Genomic DNA, 25,313 nt, shown 5'->3' with positions numbered 1-25,313 from the left:
TTTATCTTCTCCTAGACTGTTCTTCATCTCTTCTCAAATCTGTCTCGAAAAATACCAAAACGGTAAAATGCGCACCTTAATACCACAGCATCGTCACAACTTCAATATTGTAATGATTTGGAGATGCCGGTGTTGGACTGGGGTGTACAAAGTTAAAAATCACACAACACCAGGTTATAGTCCAACAGGTTCCAATTAAACCTGTTGGACTATAACCTGGTGTTGTGTGATTTTTAACTCAATTTTGTAAGGGTTTCTGTCTCTACCAATCCTTTCAGGCAGTAAGTTCCAGATACCCACAGTCCTTTGCGTGAAACTCTTTTCATCATATATCCACTACAATGTTTCTTCCAGATCTTAAATAGTTAGCTTGTTCCTCCACTTGAAGATAGGTATCTGCTTATTGCTTGATAAGCGTTGATTTCACGACCAGATAATATGCAAAGGTTTACACCAAGACTTCCTCAGTAATGGCTGGGATCAAATCCTGTGCTGATGGCATTAATTTGCTAACAGGCGAGTTGATTCAGTCCTTCGGCCTTATTAAATTGCACGCTATAACCTAGATAACATATTTTACGTTGAGTGATATGATTTAAAAATGAACTGAGCATTTCTCGCTAGATATTATTATACCACGTTTAATATTGCTGAGAATTTTATCTTTCAGTTCCTTCATAAATTCATGTGAATAATCAACACATTTTTACATTTAATGTGCATCGCACGTTAGTGGGGCCTAACTAAACGGGCCTCCAAAATTACACATGACAACTGCTTAATTGGTCCATAATCAGACACAAGAAAACACATGCTTCATTGCCAGTCGTGGATGGATATCATGAGAGTCACCATTATGTTCGCAAAGCAGTGCTTGTTTGAAGTATTCATCTTGTTGCACCAACATTTCTGTACTGACACAAGAGAAGATACTTGAAAGTTTTCTTGAAATTGTGATTACAGAATGCATAACAGGCTGGGTTGACAGTGCTGTTAATGTAACAGAGCCAGTATCCAATAGTCCAAACTGGATTGGGGACACAGATTGAACAAAAAGTTTTAATGAACACGATAACATTGTATGGGGTCCAGGTTATAATAAATGCCAGGAGAAGTGCGAAGATGGTTTGAGTCACCCTCATTTCTCGGGTTGTAATGACCTTCTTCTTAGCAGAAGTCTTGGTCACGGTATTGATTTTATCGTCAGCTCTGATCTCTCTGCCTGTCCCATTCTCGCTACTGATGGTCGCTACTACTATTCCTGAATTAGTTGAACTGTTATTGTAGTTTTGAGATTTGAGAGCTATCTTTAAACAAAATAGTTTGCATATTTCCTTACTGAGACAGCTTTGCTCACTTGGAAGATTTGTTCTCTGTTTCATTCCTTGTTTCATCTGGATTGATGGGAACCCACTGAAAGAAGTGCGCTAATTGAAGAACTCTGGCCCCTTTTTTTGGGCACAATTAGAATTTGTTATTTCACCATTTTGCTTTTGGACGGGGGAGGTACCGTCATCCACATTGGTTATGCTGTTGCCATCCAATTTTATAATTGTACCCTTCATTAGACTGGGACAAACACTGTCCTTGCTTGATTCTGACATCTTCTTATTCTCTTTTATTCGACACTTGCTGGCTCGAGATATGTGCACATACAAGATCACCATGATAGTAACAGGGAGATAAAATGCGACTATCGTAGTACCAAAAGTAACAACAGGATTTGAGAGGAACTGAACATAGCACTCGCCATCACTAACATTCCGTTCCCCTGTGATAAGCTGCCAGACGAGAATGGGAGGAGTGAACATAATAAATGGTAACATCCAAGCAGTCGCAATCATCATCATTGCCCTCTTCGTTGTTCTCCTCAAAGGGTAGCTAAGCGGTTTGGTCACACAGAAGTAGCGGTCAAGGCTGATCACAAGGAGGTTCATGGCGGAGGCATTGCTGACAACATAATCTACAGCAATCCATAAATCACACATCATTGGGCCCATCGACCAGTGACCTATTACAATGTAAATGGTGTATAGATTCATGGAGAATACACCTACAATCATGTCAGCACAGGCTAAGCTGAAAATAAAGCAGTTATTAATAGCTTGTAATTGTTTGTAGACTTTAATAGAACATATGACCAGAATGTTTCCTATTATAGTCACTAAGCTTAATGATCCTGTTACAATCACAACGAACACCAATTTAAGCGTTTTGTACGAAGTCCCTTTTCCACTATCGAGCCAACCAACTGGGTTACTGAGAGATTCATTTCCATCTGTTCCATTTTCTGCTATGCGATTCTGATGCGTAGTTTGCGCTGATGAAACATAAATGTTGAAGTTAAATAAAAAGATCAATGAAGCATTTTGATTCCAGATCGTTCATTGAATTCTTACAGGAAAGAACAAACAAAGCAAGCGGCTTTTATAAACGTGAAGATCCTTCTCAGGCCCGGGTTTAATTCGAAACGACCTCATGAGGCATTAAATCTAAACTGATTACAATTTGATATTAATCACGCATGATAGCTTATTTACATTGGTCCAAAATGCCCGATTCACGAATGTTTTCCTTACATTTTTAGTGGTTAACATTTATTATTTTTGAGTTGTTAGATTTTCTGCATCAGCAGCAAATAATCATTTAAACTCATTCAATTCAAGCGAGAAGCAGAGAGTTAATTGAGAACAGATGAACCAGTAATACCCCGTCCTCACATACATACACAAAAAAAAACCAAGTGGGATACAATCTAATTAGCTCTCAGATCACGGCAGAAGAGAGGCTCACGCTCTGAGCTCCAAACCCTGGAAGAAGGGACAAAGCTGAATTTCAGTCAATTCATGCAGTCGTTATCCATTTGTTCATTTTGCATGTGATCTGAGTTCAAGAGGGAACATCCCAGTGAGCACGGCTGTAGGACATGTGACTGGCAGCAACGAACATTACAAATTGCAAGATGCAGAATGATGGATTGTCCCGGTGTTTTCCTGTAAAAATGATGCTTCTGCAACAATTTCGCTCACAGAGCAATGCTGCGAAGATCTTCAAAAAATATGGACCATACGTCCATTTAGCATCTCCGAGGTGAGATTTATTGGTTTGCATAAATGAACGGAAAGCCACAGAACGATGATGGCTTATCATCAGCGACAATTCCTCATTTTTCTGATCACATCGCTGCCATGTTTTACGAGGACAGCGCTGTAAACAGGGGAGGATGATTACTTCTCATGGATTTTGTCATTGCTGAGTAGAATTGAAATAGCATGGCATGATGTAACAATTCTTTACTGAAGCTGGTGCGACAAAAGTACCAAATATCCCAATCACTGCATGTGAATATCTAAATAAATAATATTGCACCAATTAAAATTCCCATAAGGAACAAATGGAAACGAAAACAGAAATTGCTGGAGAAACTCAACATCTGTAGAGAGATATCAGTTAACATTTCCGGGCCAGTCAGCTTTCTTGAGAAAGGAAGAAGCACATGTCTGTTAGTTTAAAATTGACGTTCCAGAGTGTTAAGTGTTCTGAAGTTTGCTGCAGAAAAAAAGTCTTCAAAGTTAGTGCCAAGAATGAAATTCAGCCAAAGCTGGGCATTGTATTTAAATCGATGACTATACATGAGTCCAGGGGAACATATTGAACCATGTACAAAAACAAGAGGCATGGAGCCAAACTGATTTTTTTTCCAAGTAGACAAAAGAGACATGATAGAGCAAATCATCTTGGGCTGTGCTGCATCATTCTATGATTTTTGCTCGTTACTTAAATCGTCAATAAACTTCAGTACGAAATTGCCAAACTGTTGTTACAAAATTGTGTCCCCGATGATGCTCGTTTTCTGCTCATTTATTCCTTGAGTCCTGTTTTTGAATAAACACTATTCAGCTCAAATATTCCAATATTCAGTGGATTCCATTTAAAAAAGTAAATGCCGAGAATTGACATGGGTATGCACTGTTTGAAAACTCAAAACACTGTTGCCTAATTTTTTTTTTAACGCTGCACCACATTCGAAATGGATGTGGAAAAAAAAAGGCTTCTTTAGTAGTGAAAGACTACATTAATAATTTCGAATGAAACATTGTGTTATTAAGATGATAAATCAATGCATGCTTGAATTTCTTTTTTAAATCCACGATATTAGTAGCTGGCTTTTCTTCATTAGCACAATTTAACTTGAAAATGTCTTTTTTTCCCTAATTTCCTGCTTTAATTTTGTCAGAAAACAACCAAGCAACTGCTTCTCTTATCTGCGTGATGACATCGCAAGATTCCTTTGATTCTTTGCAATGCACAAACTGGTGTCGAGTAAGGGGAAGGTAAGGCCACAATATATTGACCGATTTTTTGTGAGGTGCTTTCTTTCAGTTCGTTCATTCCCCCACCCACATTGCAAACATATGAAACAATTTAAAATAGAAATACATTGTGCGTTTGGGCTTGACTGTTGGTGGTATTGTACCATTCAGCGAATGCTTCTATCAAGATCATTTTCGTCTGTAAGCTCTTCATAGTTCCCAGGAAACCATCCCTTTTTCTTGATGGATTTAGACCGGGCCTGGCACTTCCATAGCCCACTCAGCATATCAGTCGTCTATGTCCTTCTCTCGCACATATTTAATCTAGTTTCCTGTTCATTACCTGTCCTGTACATTAAGTGTAGACACGTCCATCATTCTGCATCAAAAGGAGGTTCATGTTCGAACTGCTGTGTGGGCAATTAACATCCCGAGTTTTTTTCTCAAACAATGTCACTGCTTTGTATTTTTTGCATCGTCATGATCATTTTGACATGTGAAATGATTTTGAAAATCAAAACCGTTAACTGTTTTGAAGAGTCTTATGACTTTGCATTTCACCCGTGCTTCATATGTTTCTCGAACTTTATTTGAACAATCGAGTGTATTCCCTTTTATTCTCAATCTAATTTTTCTTTGCATCGATTGTTTTTCCCTCTGCGTTTGATTCTGCTCTTCAACTCTCCGCTGTCCCTTTTGGAAGCATTTGCTGCTGACAAACCTCATTGTTATTACCTATATCTGTGCAAACATTAGTTGTGTTTTCAGAAAAATTCAGGGAAACGAAGCAGCAATAGACAGAAATGCTAGCAGATACTCTTTCCTAACGGATTTACAGGTCAACTGTGAAGCATATGTTTTTTTTCTTGTTTATTCATTCACAGGATGACGGCATTGCTGGCTTGGCCAGCATTTATTGCTCATTAGTAATTGCCCAGAAGACAGTTCAGAGTCAACTATATTATTACAATTATGTTTTGTCCAATGCTGAGAGAAGCTACAAAGCAGGAGAGGCATCCATAGTATTGATGGTGCTCTTTAAAAAAATGGATTACACATGCACAGCAAAATGGTTTGAGAAGCATCAGCTTTAACTGAAAAGTGGGTAGCAAACCTTATCAGTGGTGTATGTTAAAAAAAAACCCAAATGCTCAGCACATCTCTGAAAGAAAAAAAATACGTTCACACTGAAATGTGTCTAACATCTGCTACAACGCAAACGTTCTCATGCGCCAGTTTAGAGGAAAGTAAAGACCACGAGGTGGAATAAATAATATAGCAAAACAGGGAAGTACCACGAAAGAGATGAAACTCGGCAATCATTAGTTCGGGAGAAAATATGAGACATAAATAGCGCTGACTTACTTAAAGGAAATGCCATGGGAAACAAAACAACTTTCATTTGCATACCTTTTTTGGGCCACAAGACATTCTTACCCTGCGGAGGAAGGGTATCAATTAATGTGATTTGAGAAACTGGCATGGGGCTGGGAAGGGGAGTAACATGGAATTTACTGACGACCCTTATGGTTTCAGTTCCATCACTTTATAGCCTGCAAAGTACTTTTATAATGTACTCACTGTTACATATATCGGACATATATGGCTGATTTCACCACAACAAAATCGTGCACTCAACGTTGTGTTAGTATTCGAATAATCAGGTTGTATGATGCTTATGGAGAGAGAATTACTGACCGTGGTACAATAAGTACCTCCCCTGTTCGTCAACAACAAAATTACAAGGGAGAGATTTCATCATTGCGTGCCTGCAGCCAGATCGCAGTTGATTAATCCCTCCAAAAAAGACATTTCAGTATTTCAGTTCTGATCATCTGGGAATGTCGTTCTGACTCTCCAGCAGTGCAGTACTCCACTTTTACAGATAATCAGACGGTGCAGTTGTTCCTCAGTACCGATCCTACGACAGTGCAATGTACATCCAATACCTCTCTTCTGACAGTGTAATACTCCTTTAGGAGTGACCCATCCATAACCCTTAACACATCCTGGTAAAGCGTTTCTGTACCCCCCGCCAAGGATTCTACGTTCTTCTGGTATTGGAATGGCCAAAACTATGTGCAATATTCCAAATGTGGTCGATTAAATTTGTTCACAGCTGGAACATGACTTGCAAAATTTTATAGTCTACGCCTTGAGATGATGAAGGAAAGTATGCCATATGCCTTCTGGAAACTTATCCACTTGTGTTGCCACATTCAGTGAACTTTGGACGTGTATGCCGAGAACTCTCTGAATGTTAATGTTTCGAAGAGTTGTATCATTTACTGTGTATTACCGTCCAATATTAGACATTCTAAAATACATCAGTTCACATTTGGTCAGACTTAATCTATCTGCTTTTTCTTTGCCCAACTCTCTTGCCTATCTGTATTCAGCTGTATCCTATGGCAAACGTCCTCAGTATTTGTAGCTCCCTCATTTTGTGTATTCGACAAACTTCCTAATCAGACGACAGACATTCTAATCCAAACTATTTATGCATTGATCGCAAACAATAGGGATCATACTGAACCCTGTGAAAGAAATGAAATTTATAACTCATGGAAATGATGCTTAATGTCTCTTATGAGTTTAGGCTGGTCTGTACTGTCTCCCTCCATTCTTACAAAAAACGCAAATGAGTTTTATTTTTGTTCATAACATTTTATCAGCAAAGAGGCTACCTTGAATATCATGATTTGGACATGCTGGTGTTGGATTGAGTTGTACAAAGTAAAAATCACACAAATCCAGGTTATCGTCCAACAGGTTTAATTGGCACTACTAGCTTTCGGAGTACTGCTCCTTCATCAGGTGCTGTGGAGTACACAATTGTAAGACAGAATTTATAGCAAAAGTTTACAGTGTGATGTAATTGAAATTATATATTGAAAAATACCTTGACTGTTTATTAAGTCTCTCATCTGTTAGAATGACCATGATAGATTTACTTCTTTCATATTTAAACCACATTCTCAGGTTAACTGTAACAGCTGGTGTCAGTCGAGATAAAATGTTAGGATTAGATTAGATTACTTACAGTGTGGAAACAGGCCCTTCGGCCCAACAAGTCCACACTGCCCCGCCGAAGCGTAACCCACCCATACCCCCTACATTTACCCTTTACCTAACAATACGGGCAATTTAGCATGGCCAATTCACCTGACCTGCACATCTTTGGACTGTGGGAGGAAACCGGAGCACCCGAAGGAAACCCACGCAGACACGGGGAGAACGTGCAAACTCCACACAGTCAGTCGCCTGAGGCGGGAATTGAACCCGGGTCTCTGGAGCTGTGAGGCAGCAGTGCTAACCACTGTGCCACCGTGCCACCCACAGGATGTTGAACGTGTTAACCTCCCTGTGTTCCCTTTCTGTGCCATAATGTTTAGACGGATTCTAAACTAAAAGGTGAGTTAACAGAGTCTTACATGGATCAAGAAGTTTTTGAGCAAAGTACAATGTAACTGCAAGTACAAATTGACCTCACAAACGCATATATGTATTGGATGTAGCTTTGCTCACTGAGCTGAAAGGTTCATTTCCAGATGTTTCGTTACCTTACTAGGTATCATCTTCCAGGTAACTGCTTTCTATTTAGATGTTTGGATTTCTTTGGGTTGGTGATGTCAATTCATGTGGAGATGTTATGCAGAGACTTTGCGAACCATCCAAACCAAACTCTGCGTCTGCTACATGGATGACACCTTTGTTATCACTAAACGAAATAAGTTAGAGGAAACCTTCAAGACCATCAATAATACCCTTACTGGCATAAATTCACTAAAGAGGAGGAAAATAACAACAAACTTCCATTCCTCGCTGTCACAGTAGAGCGAACAGCCAATGGGGAACGTCAAACCTGCTTTTACAGCAAAACAACACATACACACCAAATATTGAACTACAGAAGCAATCAACCCAACACCAACAAACGAAGCTGCCTCAGAACATTATTTCAACGATCCCACTTACATTGCAGCGCAGAAGAACGACGCAGAGCAGAGGAAAATCACCTATAGCGTGTATTCAAAAGATTGGGTACCCAATGAACACAGTCCACCGATTTCTCAGCAAAAAATCCAAACAAGCAGACAAAACACGTCCAGAAACCCAAGCCCCTCTCCCCTACATCAAAGGCATCTCTGAAATGACTGCTAGATTACTCAGACCCCTTGGCATCACGGTAGCCCACAAACCCACCAACACACTCAAACTGCAGCTAATGAAAATGAAAGACACTATGCAGACAATGAGCAAAACTAACATCATTTACAACATACCGTGCAAGGACTGTAACAAACACTATATTGGACAAACAGGCAGAAAACTAGCCACCAAGATACATGAACACCAACTAGCCACTAAAATACATGACCCTCTCTCACTAGTATCCTCACACACGGATGAGGAAGGACACCACTTCGACTAGGACAATCCATCCTAGGACAAGCCAAACAAAGACATGCACGAGAATTCAGAGAAGCATGACAATCCAACCCGAACTCTATCAACAAACACATCTAGTTAGACCCCATCTACCATCCCCTGAAAAAAGGAACAGGAAGTGACTTCACCCCAGGAAATAACATCACCCCAGGAAATAACATCACCAACACAAAGAAACCCAAACATATAAATGGAAAACAGGGATTTTCAGTATTGCTTCGCATCAGGTCCACTGAAGATGTTACCCAGTAAGGTAATAAAACATCTGGAAATGAATCTTTCAGCTCAGCGAGCAAACCTACATCCAAAGCCTCAACCTGAGCTACAAATCTTCTCAAAACTCGGTATATATGTATGTGTGCATGTGGGTTTGTGTGTGTGTGTGTTTGGGGTGGGGGGTTGTGAGTGCCTGTGAGAGAGAGTGTATATGCGTGTGTGAGTGTAAAGTGGTCGAAGTCTGTGAGAGGGTGCATGTGTGAGCGTGGCAGTGTGTATGTCTACAGGAGTGTGTGTGTGTGTGTGTCTGTGTGCGTGTCTGTGTGTGTGTGTGGGAGTGCCTCTGTGTTTTGTGTGTGTGTGTGTATCCGAGTGCCTGTGTGTGTGTATAGTGCAATGGTGGTCACCTGTAGTGTGACATGAACTCAAGGTCCCTGTTGAGGCCCTCCCTATTGGTACAGAACTTAGCTATCAGCCTCTGCTCGGCCACTTTTCACTGCTGCCTGTCCCAAAGTCCACCTTGGAGAAAGGCCACCCGAAAATCCGAGGTCGAATGTCCAACTGGGAGGGAACACTTCTGTCTGCTGATTGTTGTGCAATGCTCATTCATCCATTTCCATAGCCTCTGCTCGGTTTCACAAATACCATGTGTCAGAACATCGTTGCCTGCAGTGTATGAGATAGACACATTGGCTGAGTCGCATGAGTACCTGCCAGGTACATGGTGGGAGGTGTCCCCATGTAATGGTGGTATCTATGTCAACACTCTGACACGTCTTGCAACGCCTACTGTTACAGGATTGTATGGAGCTGTCCTGAATGCCGGGCAGTTTGCTACGAACAATGATCTGTTTGAGGTTTGATTGTTTTTTAAAGGCAAGCAGTGGAGATGTGCGGGTAGGTCTTGGCGAGGTGCTCATCCTCATTGATAATGTTTTGCGGGAGGCGAGGATCATAGCATAAGTTTTTGGCTTTTGGGAAGTACTGGACAACAAAGGGTATCCTGTCGGTTGCAGCACATGTCTGATCCTGAGGTGGTCATTACGGTTCCTTGCTGTGGCACGTTGGAACTGGCGGTCAATGAGTGGAGCATCATACCCCGTTCTTATGAGGACATTCCTGAGTGCATTCAGGTGTCTGTCATATTCCTCCTCATGTGAACAGATACGGTGTACACGTAGGGCTTGTCCATAGGGGTTGCCTGTTTTAATAAATTTTTGTGGAAGCCGGAGAAGTGCAGCATTGTGAGGTTGTCTGTGGGTTTGTGGCAGAGTGTAGTGTGCTGAGTTATCAAACTTTAATGGAGATGCATGTGTCCAAGAATGAGACAGATCGTAGAGAGCAGTCCATGGTGAGTTTGACAGTGGGATGAAACTTGTTGATATCACTGTGTAGTTTTATCTGTGACTCCTCACCATGGCCCAGAGGAAGAAGATGCCATCAATGTACCTGGTGTATAATGTTGGTTGGAGGTCATGCGTAGAGAAGAAGTCTTGTTCGAACCTGTGCATGAAGATATTGGCATATTGGGGTGCAAATTTGTTCCATGGCTGTTCCATGAGTCTGGATGAAGAACTGGTTGTCAAAAGTGAGCGAGGATAAAGCGAATGATTTGTAGGATGGTGTTATGAGATTGGCAGTTGTTGGTGTTGAGTACTGAGGCTGTTGCCACGATGCCATTATTGTGAGCAAGCCGGTGTAGAGTGCCGAAACATCCATTGTGATGAGGAATGTTCCCGGTTCGACTGGTCCATGGGTGCTGAGTTTCTGTAAGAAAGTCACAGTGTCGCGACAGAAGCTGGGTATCCCCTGTACAAGGGTTTCAAGATGCCTTCAACATAGCCGGAGAGATACTCACACAGGGTCCAATTGCCTGATATGGTGGGACATATTGGTATATTGGCTTTGTGTATCTTTGGAAGGCAGTAGAAGTCAACTACAACTGAAGTACGTCGGATGAGGGCACGTAGGGAACTCTGAAGGACTGGATCCAAAGTCCTGATCAATGTATTTAGTTCACAGGTGTATTCTGTGGTCGGATCAGCTGGTAGTTGCCTGTAGTGTTCCTGATTGTTCAGTTGTCGGTACGCTTCCTTGTATTCTGAATGACGATGGCTCCTCCTTTATCTGCTGGTTTGATGACAATGTTGTGATTGGTTTTGAGAGCATGGATGGCGTTGCATTGTGAACTGGTGATGTTTTGTTCTACCTTGACGGTACAGCTGATGAACCTGGCAATTGTATATTTCCTGATGGTTTGAGCATACATGTCAACCACAGGGCAGCTGCCCTCCAGTGGGGTTCAAGTTGACTCCTTCTTTGGTAGCTCCTCTACAGATCCCTATGATGATTGTTCTGGTTCGTCAGTGGCCTTGTTGCGATCACTGCTGGCAGCCTGAAAGAATTCTTGGAGTCTCATTCATCTGATGAATTCCTCCGTGTCTGCTGCAAGAACCAAGTCGTTAATTTTGGTGGTGGGGCAGAAATTGAGACTCCTGCTCAGGGTTTCAATCTCTTCCAGTCGAAAGATATGGTTCAATAAGTTGATAACAGACTTCCCCGCGGTGATAATGTTACCCACTGTGGTGCCAAGGTGGGCTTCGCTATTACTGGTGAGAATGCCAAGTTTCTCCACTTTTTTGTTCTTGGTGTGCATGTAAATGATGTAGTGTTGTTGCCTTGTCTGTTTCGCCAACTCCATACAACTCTCTCACAGTAGGCACTGCAAGACGTGTCAGAGTATGGACATGGATACCAACATTACACATGGCGACACCTCCCACCATGTGCGTGGCAGGTACTCATGCAACTCAGCCAATGTAGTCTATCTCATACACTGCAGGCAAGGATGCCCTGAGCCATGGCATATTGGTGAAACCAAGCAGAGCCAAGGCAGCAAATGAATGGGCACTGCACAACAATCAACAGACAGGAGTGTGTCCTCCCAGTTGGAGAACACTTCAGCGGTCCAGGCCATTCGACCTCGGACGTTCAGGTGACCTTCCTCCAAGATGGACTTTGGGGCAGGCAACAGCGAAAAGTGGTCGATCAGAGGCTGATAGCTAATTTCAGTACCCATAGGGAGGGCCTGGACCGGTACCATGAGTTCATGTCCCACCATTGCACTATACACACAGACACTCCTACACACACACACACAAACACACTCCCACACTCCCGCACTCACACAAGCACCCTCTCACAGACTTAGACCACTTTACACTCACGCACACACATGTATACACTCTCTCACAGACTCTCACAACCCCTCACCCCAGGCGCGCGCGCACACACGTTAACATATGCGTTAAACATACGTTTGTGGGGTGAATTTGTACTTGCAGAGTTATATTGTACTTTGCTCAAAAACTGCATAAATCCATTTAACTCACTTTTTAGATTAGAATCAGTCTAAACATTATCGCACAGACAGGGAACACAGGGAGCCGAAAACTTTCAACATCTTAACATCTTATCTGGGCTGACACCAATTGTTTCAGTTAACCTGAGAATGTAAGTTTAAAAAAAAAGTTTTGTGATTTACATATGAAAGAAGTGAAACTATCATGATCATTCTAACAGATGAGAGGCTTAACAATGATCACAGTATTTTTCAATGTATAATCTCAGTTACATCACACTGTAAACATTTGCTATAAATTCTGTGACGTACAATTGTGTACTTCACAAGCACCTGATGAAGGAGCAACGCTCCGAAAGCTAGTGCTTCCAATTAAACCTGTTGGACTATAACCTGGTGTTGTGTGATTTTTAACCTTGATTACCAGTTACTGTTACTGACCCTCTGCCCTGAAGGCTATTTTTGCTTGTTGTCATGAATGTTGAAACGATACCCTGTCATACCATTTACATATTAAAAAGGCGCAATTCATAGCATCCACATGTATTGGATATCACTGTTTACCCGCGGTTCAGACCTAACATAGTCCACTTACTACTGTTTTTGTAGTTCTTTCTGTTAGCCAATTTGTTATCACCAATGTCCCTATCAATGCTAGGAACGTTAACTCTCATGTTGTTTCCTAATCTAATTTCGGATTAACAATGAGTTTAACAAGGAATTTTTTTTTTGCTTCAGAATGAATAAAAAAAAAGATCCAGCACAGCAGCAAGCTTTTTATTTCAACCGTTCTATCCTGGATATTTCAAAGATCTGTTGAACGACCCTCACTTTTTCTCACTGTTTTACAGTATTCTGGCAATTGTTCTTCCTTCAGTTATTTATTATATTCCTGTTTGAAGCCGACAGTTGCATTTGAGTCAATCAACTTATCAAGTTCTGGGTTTCAAATCCTGAGCACTGTTTGTGCGAAATTGTTTCCCTTTGTTTTTATGCATTTTGTTTTGAATGTCTGTGCACTTGATTATTAGTAGTATAGCCATTGGAATCATTTTATCTTAGTATAGATCATTATGCAAAAACTCTCATTGAATTTATGGATTGTGGGCATCACTAGCTAGGCCAGTCAGTATTAATCCACTCACCGTTACGCTCATTCAACATTCAAGCGACCTTCCCTTCTAATCATTCTCCCTTTAATGTTTATTTTATCTTTACAATTACAACATTAATATTCACTTCAACCACTTCTGCAGTGAAATCAGTTTTCCTATCAATCTTTGATTGCTGTTTTGGAATTCGTTGTTGGTTTTGAAGGGGCCGAAGTGTAATTTACACTACCAAACATTCAAGCCCTGTATCTACTCTAATTTAAAATATGCCCGCCAGCATGTTTTGGATTGCTAATCTTCTCCTCACCCTTTTCACTGTTTCCACCACATTGATGGCGATCACTTGGCGATCAGGCCTACAGACATTTTTTTGAAATTATACTCGGAAAATTATACTCTTTATGTTTATCATAACCTGACTATTAAAGTTTATCAACTTAGAAACAAAACTGCTGTTTCATATGTTTTTTTTTGTTAACTTGCTGCCACTTGTTGGATTGGTATAATGGGAATGCAACAATCACTTTTTCCTGTATCTTAACATGATTTGCAGCTGCATTATTGATTTTTCCATTCCTTCAAACAAACGTTTGTTTTATAACATATTTATTTCTATTGAACTTTAGCTTACAAGTGTTTGGCTATTCCTCGAGTTTCCAAGTATTCCCCTACAATATTTTAAAATCCTCCTTATTTCCAATTTTTACACTCTGAGACCTGTATTGTTGCCACTCACAGAAAAAAATTGAGAGTTCTCAGATCATGAATTCGGTGAGAATTACTGGTAATGGTGGGAAGTATCTCGCTCACATCGTTTAATGAATTAACCAATTTAAGTAAACGGATTATTGAACACATTTTTCAACTGCTCTCTGAATTTACTGAGAGTCAAGGCATAAATATACGTACGTGTGCAGCAACTTAGGAGCTGGAGCATGACTCCTAATTCTTGCCTTAAATAAGGCACCAATATAGACTCAGACTCGAAGAACAGCATCCCAACACATGCAGAATCCACCACATGGGTCGACCATAACAGAATGAAATTCCCAGATAGAACAAAAAGTAAAGTGATGGATTTTGTGTGTCTCTCCATTATCGGTTGGGAAGGACACTCACTATTGCTGCTTCCCTGTGGTCTCTTACAGACTGTTCTGGATAATAATGTATGTCTAATGATGAGAGCATGAAGCAGTAGAATGACGACAAATGGAAACACCAGAGTAAGAATATAGTGAAGACGCATGGCTGTCAACCTATCCTGTGTTTCCGTGACATTTCTTGATACACAGCAAAACCAAGCTCTGTACCCAAGCAGGTAATCATCCATTAACATAACATACCACGTGAGCTCAATAAAATCACCGATCCCAGGGTAAAAGCCGCAGTTTTCTCAGTGCAATATTTCCGTTTAAACTTGTGGAAACAAATGGCTACAAACCGATCAAAAGTGAACACGACAGTGAACCAGACACAACAGTCTGTGGCTGAATGAAGCATGATGTCATGGATTTTATATATTTCGGTGAAGTGCTCAAGGACAAAACTTTTCTGAAAAAGAATAGGAAAGTATCTGTCCATCAATTCAATAATAAGAAGCAAGGTATCCGCCGCAGCCATAGACAGCAAGTAATGGGTAACACATTTGGTGAGACCACAATTCCCCCAAGATAGAATCAGAGCAGTCACTATGTTAACTGTGAGGAAGAGATATAAATATGAGAAAAAGTAGTTCACACTTGTAAAACAAAACGTCACTATTCAGATATTGTCAAAAGTACAACATATCAATATGTTCTCATTTTGATATATTTTCAGATCTACTCAAATACACAGGACTATCAAAATAGTTGGTGTGTGTATTTACAGATAATTAGGTGGGAAACTCCTCAACGAACTTATTTCAGAGCCAACAGAAGTTTTTCATATTTATGTCAGCGGTATTCTGCACGCTGATGATCCTGCACTAGCCTGAAGACAAGTTACCAAACCTCATGGATTGACGTGTGCGATCTTCTCTTCCACACACTATAGTTCAAGAAAACTCTGCTTTGGGACAATGTGGCGTTTCTACTCACATAATCTGCCTGAAAAAGAAAAATAGCACTGGAAGCAATCAACAATTTCTGCCACCTAGTCGATGTTGAGAGAGAAACTGCCTCCTACTGACAAACTCAGAAAAAGCCAGTCTCCACGTTTGATCCGTTGTTAGAGCTGATAGGAAGAGAAAAAACAAACAAACAACTGAAACAATCTGACCGACGCTACCTTTAGTAGTTGAATACATTCAGCCAATTGCTTATTGATCGTGAATCGTGAATAACCAAAATGACAATGTCAGGGTAGCGGTGTTAAAGCGACTGAGGCCGAGGCTCAGGTGCTCCTTTCTCTCTCTGCTGTTTTACTCTGTTTTAACTTCTTTTTCTTTTTTATCTTTAGTCTTTTTTAATCTTGATGCCGTTTGCTTTCATTTGGGGAGCTCAAATGCGGAGACATTGGCGGGGTGGATGAGTAATGGTGGCAGTGTAGGATACAAAGCGGTTGTAGGGAGATGACGCTGGAGAGTGGTGACTTTAGTTCCAGTGGCGGTAACGTTGTTTGGTCTGGTGCAGGCAGCGCCATTGTGGTGGCTGAGGCTGTGACAGCATTTCTCGGCCAAATGCAGGATTCATGGTGGCGGCGGTGGAAAAATATTGGTAGAGAGTGGCAACTCCAATATTGGAGGGGAGTCATTTGTAACAACTAAACCGGGACTCAGCCGAACCCCCGTCAGTGGTGGAGATTCCATAGTCCGACCAATTTCTACCGTCAGAGGGAGAGCCAGAAGTCGCCTGGACAGCTTGGGATATTCCATTTGGTTTTGTTCCTGTTCCTTCAATGTGTACTTGTTGCATTGTTTCTCTAAGATGGCGAGGAGATTGTAGACTTTCACCGTGTTCCTGTACTTGGTTAAAAATCACACAACACCAGGTTATAGTCCAACAGGTTTAATTGGAAGCACACTAACTTTCGGAGCGACGCTCCTTCATCAGGTGGTAGTGGAGAGCTCGATCATAATACCTCGATCGTTACGATCGAGCCCTCCACAATCACCTGAAGCCTTTCATCTGTTAGAATACAGTGATAGTTTCACTTCTTTCATGAGTAAATCACAAAACCCTTTTTTTAAAAAAGGGGTTCTAACAGATGAAAGGCTTAACAGACAATCAATTCTTCAATGTATAATTTCAGTTACATCACACTGCAAATTTTTGCTATAAATTCTGTGTCACGATCGAGCCCTCCACAATCACCTGATGAAGGAGCGTCGCTCAGAAAGCTAGTGTGCTTCCTACTAAACCTGTTGGACTATAACCTGGTGTTGTGTGATTTTTAACTTTGTACACCCCAGTCCAACACTGGCATCTCCGAATCATTCCTGTACTTGGTATGTGACAAGAGAATCTCGTCTAATCTAACCGGCTGAATCAAATATGCCAAGAACGGTTTTGGCACTTAAATGTGGATATCTCACTAGTTTTGGTCGTTCCACGTCTACAAAGAAATTCCTTGCAAGAAGATGAATGTGTAAGGGATCTCAACTTCAAGAAAATTGTCAAACAACACCTCAGACGTCAACGGCAATCAGAAGTCAAGAATTCTTCCTGAAGATTGATATAAATAAAGACAACTTCTGTAAAGTGCAACCAAAATGCACTCAAATTTTAGAGATGCAAAAGGGAATTCCAACTTGTCAAACTTGGTCACAACAGATTCCATCCACAATGACGAATGAGGTGAATTTCCTTCGTGATACTTGGATCAGTCTGTCTCGTTCCACATCGCTTGCACAACCTTTATCACAAGTGAAGCAAATCATTTCACCGATGCTCCCCATTTTTCTGAGGCTGCATTTGCATCATCTCTTGCAGGTGGTTCGTTGTTAAACTGAGATTAATTTTGGAATTCACGTGTGACAATACAATATGTTGGTGTCAGTGACAACTACCCAACGCACACCATCACTTAATGAAAATGAATATTTGAGATAAAGAAAAAAAATGGAAGTCTTATTGTGACAGAGTTCCTTTCTCTCTGCCTTAGAATCCAGTCTCGAGTCCAGCATCAAAATGTTTTCGTGCTGGATGTTAAAGTGGTACTGTGATCAAACCAATTGATAATCAGTGAGTAAGTCCATTCACACACCTGATGGCTTTTCAGTAAGAGCGGCAACATCTCCTGATCAGCAATTCAGTGGAATGGGATAGCAAACCATTATAGTCACTCCAATGCGAGTGTATGATCCAATGTCCAAAAACCCTCTCTGCTTTCTGTTTTCTGCTGATTCATAATCCATAGCAGTAATTAATTGCTAAACGTCATGGTACAGGAAACATGTATTGACATTTATTAACCTTTGGCTATCCGACAGGAAAGAAGTACTCAGTATAAATGGATCATTTGCACATTTACAGACTATGATTGTTGGAGGCACAGTCAGATCAGTATATGTGTTCGTTCACAACCTATATCAACGTTTTGGCCGCACAAACCAAATGTAATTTTCTAAAATTGCAGACGTCACTAAGGAACTCAGGGATGTATCCAATGAGGAACATGTAAAACACACTCCAGAAAATGTGTACAGGAATAATGATTGGGAATAAGACGGCAATTGACATGCATATATATTTGGGATTATCCAATTTCACAAGAAGAACATATGTCCAGAGTAGTCCATAAATGGTGAGAGGTAGACATTTCTAAATTAGGAAAGGAACCTTTGTGTGCTTGTCAATAAATCTCTGAAGGCATGCATTCAAGTGTCTTGACAGATTAGAATGGTGAATGGAATGTTGGCCTTTCTCACAAGGGGATCTGAGTACAGCTGTGCTGAATTGTTGCTCTCATTATTCGGGAGCTTGTTTAGCCTGCAGCTGGATTACTCTGTGCAGTTTTGGCGTCTTTACTCAAAGATATGTTTAACATTGAAGGAATGTAATGAAGATTCACCAGACATGTTGTCTGGATATCAGGATATGTCTCTTCAGAGAGATTCAACAAAGTTGGTTTGTAGATATAAGAGTTTTGACGAATGTGTCGTCATCGTCTTGAAAACTGCAAAATATATAAAGGGATCAAAAATGCAAGCAAGTTTGTTCCTCTGGCTTAGGATTCGGGAACTACATGTCATAACATTAAAATAACGATGTCTTTCATGACCAAAGTCTGGAGAATTTTGTTTTGCTCAGAGATAGGAAACCTTAGAGAACTGCAGCCTCGAGCCCTGTGGAAGTGCATCAGTTTAAATAGATGTTGGTGTTTTTCTTAGCAATGCTGCAAAGGGTTATATGCCTAGAGTGAAAAAAATCTTGATACATTCAATCAGAAATGGCTAGTTATTGGCAGGTCAGAATTGTCGGTTGAATGGTCTACTTGTCTCATATGTTCCTATGTTCCCAAACAAGCGGAAAAGGCAGATGCACAAACGTGAATGGTAACAGTTTGTCAAAGATGATGTCGGAGACAGTGCATTCAGAAATTTTCCTAATTTTCGGGTAAAAAGAGCTATGCCTGTCAAAAAGTAGTGAAGAGACCAAGAAACATTAGTGGAGTTCGGGACTTCACAGCAAGTTGTTTATCGGACTGAGTGAGACACTCTCTCACGTGCCACAGACCCCATTAGGTTCAATTATTTCAAATCAACAATTTGAAAGGGGTCCACTGCAAGTTTATTGATTACATTAAATTACGATTAGGAAGTGATTCGTGCTTGTTATAAAATGAAGCTATCTTGAAAAGAAACAATGATGTGAAGTTAGGGATAACATAAAGTGAGATGGATGACCGGAGCTGCATTCCAAGTCATGACTGCGAAATTTATCACCGATTATCTAAGGTCTATGTATCTCCACGTGTTGATATTAATCTGTAAGATGATGCGTGTGAGACAGAATTAGAATTCGTGTTTTCTAGTGTGTGCTGGAAATTTGAAATCTTTGAATCTGAAGAAGAAAATATCAAATGGGAACAATTGGAAAAGTAAATGGGCTAAAGCATTCTAAATAAATCCAATAGCATTAAACATAAAAGTACATTGCAATAACTTGATGGGTGGAATGAATAAAGTTCATTCAATGAATGGCTTTGCTGGCTTAAAACAATGAAAGTTTATAAAACTTAATAACTGGATGTATAGACTTACCAGGAACACCAAAGACAGCAAGGAGAGGATAGTACATCTTTCCTAAATTGATGATGAAATTGTATATCATCCATTGGTCCATTTCAGTAGAGCCACTGATGAGAATAAGTGATGCATCTGCTGACACTAAATATATATAACCGATTGAAAAGTGTTTCATCGACAAAAATAAGTGGTGTATATTGATTCCATGGAGGCAGTAATTAATTGCAGTTAGTGAACAAATATGTTCAGATAATTCATTTCAGATTCAACACGTTTTGGTATCATTGCATACATTTGGCCACAGGTGCACCCTTCACAAAGCAAATTCCTTGATATTTCCAGTATAAACACGCCATGAAACCAACATCAATGCACACTTGATGGTCCCCATAGCATGAGACGATGCATTACTCGTCTAACTTCAGTGATCTGTTAAGCATACTCTATTTCGTTACGGTTATCAGCCCCATCTCACGCCCACGTTCCTATCACAAGCAGAAAATATCTCTGACAGAGACAAGTTCTTGTTTTCCAAAACTACAATACTAATTGCCCTCCACCAGGTGTCACCTCAACTGCATTACTGTCTGTGCATATATGGTGAAAATCCTACAAAGAACATTTTCCTTCCCTGCTGTCTTCATGCCCTTTGTCTAACTGAAAAGGCATGAGGGAGGCGTAATGTCAAGATACTTTAGAGGATTCCCTCTTTTGTAAATGGTCTAGGTGGGTGAAAAACAGAACAAACTGCAATTAGTCTGCAGGTCAGTTTTGTTCTGTGGAGAGAAACATAATAAATATTGCAGGAGGATGACGTTAATCAGAACTGAATAAAGATTAAAATGTAATCATTTTAAGGTAGTGAAAAAGGCAAAAGGGTGCCTTGAAGAACAAAATACATTAATTATAAAGGGTGCTAAAGCAGGTTTGATGATATGGCAAAAGTTTTATATTACAAATGCCAAATACTCTTGTTGACTTCAGAAAAGCAACAAAAAATGCAAACATTGATGAGAACAATCGATCCCTGTAGTAAGGTAACACATACGATGAAGATAGAAGAAAGATTAATGAACCAAATAAAAACATATGGGCGACAGAATTTATGCTGAGGTTTTATCTAAAATAATGGAATTTAACGTTCAGTTGACCAGACTGTAGAAAACTCAGAAACTCTGCTACTATTCTTTCAACTTTCATTTCGCTTGATTGGCAGACAAGGACAAGCCAAGGCCAAGAAGGCCAGATTGAGAGCAACATTGGGAATTAACCAACCTAGTATTTCTAAACTTGGGGCCACAGTTGCAAACACAGTGGAAGTATATTGCGAATGGTCACTCAGTCTGTAATTAGATTCCTAAATATGCATGAGGCAGCATTATGAGCAAGAACAGATTATACCAAATTAAGGAATGCACATGTAAATCTATACTATCTGTATTATTGGGTTATGGCTTTGGTTTCTGAGAACGGAGTAGAAAACAAAGCTGATCTTCCATTTCATGTGTTTTTAACAAAATAAACTTTAGAAAAATGATACCGGATTTTGGAAATGACAGAGGTGAGGAGTAGGCTTTCAAGTACATTGTGGCCACTTGTAATGCTGAAAAAGTAAAGCAGTTAGTTAAGTAAGATGTGCATGACAGTGTTGGCTATTTGCCATGAATGGAACGCCATGATGAAATTATATTGCAATGTTAGCTGTTCACCATGAAGGAAGGCTTGGTGATTGGGAGTGTGGAAATTACAATATTTAGTCGAGGAGAAATAAAGCACTTCGTCAGTGTTAATATGTAAACATGCTTCGTCTTGAATGATAATACAGAAAAGTTGGGAGAACGGAATACGCCTCATTGCTCACTCAACTGATAACTCAATAACAAAGCAGAGCCTTCATTGAGAAACATTTCAAAACTCAGTTTGCAGCTTCAGTCTCAGACTGACCAGCAATAACAACAGCTGTGAATATTTATAATTCAGTCCATTCAAGAATCAGCAGCTGATATTCTAATGTCACTACGGTGCTGTGCAATTCAATAATGCTAAAATGAATGGACTAGGATCTTATCTGAATGTTAGTTCAAACTCTGAGGGCTGGAATGGACTGGTTTTGCTCTTGAGGTTCAGCAAGGGCACGTGCAATCTCATCAGATGATGTCAAGGAAGAGAAAAAAAAAACAGTTTTGAAATGATAAATCATGAACAAGCTTAATTGAATTTAATTTGAAGTAGGAAAACCGACGTTTTCTATGAGTGAATATGGTTTATTGTCTATTGTCACATCGGGTCCATTATCTGCGCATGATTTAACTTTCAATTGGTGAGAAGCTGTCTTTCAGATTTTACTTGCATCCAAAATGCTCACCTAAATTATGTGGGATTTCTTCCTGGGAATTTTGTGTATTGGAACCGAGTTTGCTTATAAAGTGCAATTTTGCGATTCATGCTCGTGGGTGTAATGAAAATGGGAGGAAACAAATCTGCTTCAATTCTCTCACACTACAGCCCAACTCCCAACTGATTAATGCTCCGAACGCTCAATGCTCGAAGTTCATGGATGCTAATCGACCCCCAACATCCTTCAGATCGATCATCTCAACATGTGTTAACTCATAATTTCAATGTCTCAAAGCTCAGATACTACGATATGTTCGATGAAATCTCACCAATTTCTATGTCATTCAATGCCACTGACAACAACACCGATTTCTTTCTTTAGTCAATCGGCAAATAATTAGTATTTACAGGGTTCGGAAGCTATGTACTATGATATCAGTGGAAAATTAAAACTGTAACAATATGATGGGATCAATGGTACGAAAAAGAAAACAGGCATATAACATAAAAGACTGTGTCGATGTTCTTAACATAAGGACGAAAGCATATAGGAGTCAAATCATGCCATTTTAACACTTTAATGCATTCAAATATATTTGGATAAATTGATCGAAACTTCAACTTAAGCATGTTAGAGTAACTGAAACACAGACAAGTATTCATTTTCACTACATCTGTCATATCAAAAGCGTGCAGCTGCATAGTTTGAAAGGAGGAAAGCAAAGTAGTGTTCTGTTTCCATTTGAACGGAGCCTCTGTCAATAAATGGAAGGGAAATTGTCCAGTGTTTTCACACGTACTTTCAAAATCATTGTTTTCATCAATGGGCTGACGAAACAGTTTATTTAAAACACAGCAGAAAATAAGACAGTGGACGCTGACAGATTTTAAGAACATTTTAAGTTCACTATCATAGTACAGAGAATTGAAAACAAAAACGCTTTAACATGTGACAACAATACAGAATGCTGATCAACATTCGTATCAACTTTGCTTCACGGTACAAAAATGTTGTGTTCAATCAATTGAGTAGAATCTCAACCCTCCCCAGGGAAATGGATAAAAAGAGAAACACATAACAGTGAACAATTGCTCAAGTGGCGTCCTAAAATATTCAAGGTTTCTATCGGGGTACATTTGTTTTCGGGTTTTCAAAATGCGCAACAAATGAAAAAAAGGTGGCTGGAGGGCATGCAGTCTTGAGAATAGGAGTTAAGATCTCAGAAGAACCGCGTTAGAGCTTTGCATACAAGAACGTCCCAGCTTTCAAAAAAATGCACACTAAACATGGCCTCAATTTTTCGCAGCGGCGGGAATGGTGACTGCGTGGACCAGGAGGCTGCCCGGAAGGTAACATTCCATTGAAAAAGACTTACCTTGAGAGACAATGGCGTCCATTTTCTGCAGCAGGGGGAGATGTAAGAGCTAGGACCAGGCCGCTGCAAGGAAGGTAAAGTACTTTTCGTTTGGGCAGCACAGCTAAGTGGGAGCGGTAGAATTGCGCTCTGGGATATTGAGTGAACTAATATATTTGGGCAGCAGCCGAGACATTACACGTGTAGTGTCTCCCACCCGACCCATCTAGTAAATAATAAGACTTTATGGTATGTTCTTAATATGTGGATAATCTATTTCTTATTTATCGTGTGATTGGTAAAAAAAAAAGTCTTTTTTTACATATCTATTGTTTGATTTCATAATTGCGCAAAATTAAGCTTAAGAGTAAAAGTGGCAGGAGATATCCTTCCTGTGTTATGCTCCTCTTTCTCACTTTGGACCGTTTGATCGCCCTGACTCCTTCACGTGCAGGAAGTGGGGTCAGCTTCAGCTCTTGTTAGACAGCAAGACAGCTCTGAATCAGCAGATAGATTCATTTTAGGGAATCCTCGATGCTGTGGAGGTCGTAGATAACACGTTGAGATTAAGATTGATGAGGGAGAAAGGAAATGGGTTACAAAAGGCAGAGAAAGAGCAGGAAGGCAGTGCAGGTGTCCCCTGCTATCATCTTCCACCAAAACAGGTATACTGTTTTGGATACTGTGAGGGGAGATGGCTCACCCTGGGAAGGCAGCAGTAGCCAGGTTGACCGGCTCTGCTGGACAGAAGGGTGGGAAAACGACTGGAAGGGCTATAGTCATATGGGGATTCAATTATAAGGGAGAAGATAGACGGTTCAGTGGTAGAAAACGAGACTTGCGAATGGTATGTTGCCTTGCAGGTTCACGGGTCAGGGATCTATCAGATTGGCTTCAGGAGATTCTGGAGGGGGAGGGTTAACCGCCATACTTCGTTGTGCATATGGGCACCAACGTAAAAACCGGGCTGCGGCCCCACAAGCAAAATTTAGGGTGTTGGAGCCAAGTTAAAAAGGAAGACAACAGAGATAGTAATCTCAGGATTGTTACCAGTGCCACGTGCTCGTCAGTTCACAAATGAAAGAATAGATAGGATGAATGCGTGGCTTGAGAGATTGCGCAGGAAGGCGGGGTTCTGAATTTTGGGATATTAGGACCGGTTCTGGAGGAGATGAACCATTATTGGATGGTGTTCATCTGTGCAGGACTGGAACCAATGTCTATGGGGTGTTTTTGTAAACTCTGTTGGGGAGGGTTTAAACTAATGTGGCAGGATGATGGGAACCAAATGAGGAGGTTGTTAGTAAGTAACGAATGTGAGGAACTAGATAAGGAAGTCAACATGACTAAGAAGATGAGTAGGCAGGGAGCAGATGATGAACACAGAGGGAGGCTTGAGATGCATTTATTTTAATGCAATAAGTCTACTAACAAAAACGGATGAAATTACGGCTTGGTTTTGTACCTGGTAGTATGATGCTCTTGCTATTACTGAGACTTGGTTCAGACAAAGGTGTGATGGGCAACGAAATATCGCAGTATATAGATGGTTCAGGCGGTATAGAGAGGAACGTAGAAGGGGTGAAGGAGTTGCATTACTGGTCAGAGAGGATATCACAGATGTGCTGAAGAAGGGCATTATGGAAGACTCGAAGAGTGAGGCAATATAGGCAGAGCTCAGAAATAGGAAGGCTGTGGTAAAAATGTTAGGGCTGTATGACAGTCCTCCCATCAGTGAGCGTGAGTTTGAGGTACAAACGTGTAAACAGAATATGGAAAAAATGCAGGAGGAACAGGGTGGTGGCGATTGGAGATTTCAATTTTACCAACATTGACTGGGGTTCACTTCGTGTTAGATGTCTAGAGGGGACAGAATATGTAAGAAACATCCAGGAGGGTTTTGTAGAGCAGTATCTAAATAGTCTAACTCGAGAAGGGGGCGTACTGCACCAAGTGTTGGGGAATGAGTCCAGCCAGGTCGTTGAAATTTCAGTACGG

General features: G+C 40.5%; 1 protein-coding gene and 1 pseudogene across 4 annotated transcripts in view; one reads left to right on the top strand and one right to left on the bottom strand.

Annotated features, from left to right (window-relative positions):
• LOC122541318 (netrin-G1-like) overlaps window positions 1-25,313 on the top strand; it is a 910,622-nt gene that overhangs the window by 391,755 nt on the left and 493,554 nt on the right. The gene's annotated exons all lie outside the window — the stretch shown is intronic.
• On the bottom strand, window positions 888-23,358 carry LOC122541234 (annotated as a pseudogene).

Source organism: Chiloscyllium plagiosum, chromosome 37 (genome assembly GCF_004010195.1).
Source record: "Chiloscyllium plagiosum isolate BGI_BamShark_2017 chromosome 37, ASM401019v2, whole genome shotgun sequence".
NCBI lineage: Eukaryota > Metazoa > Chordata > Chondrichthyes > Orectolobiformes > Hemiscylliidae > Chiloscyllium > Chiloscyllium plagiosum.
The sequence above is the reverse complement of the archived record's forward strand: the minus strand, read 5'-3'. Positions and strand labels throughout refer to the sequence as shown.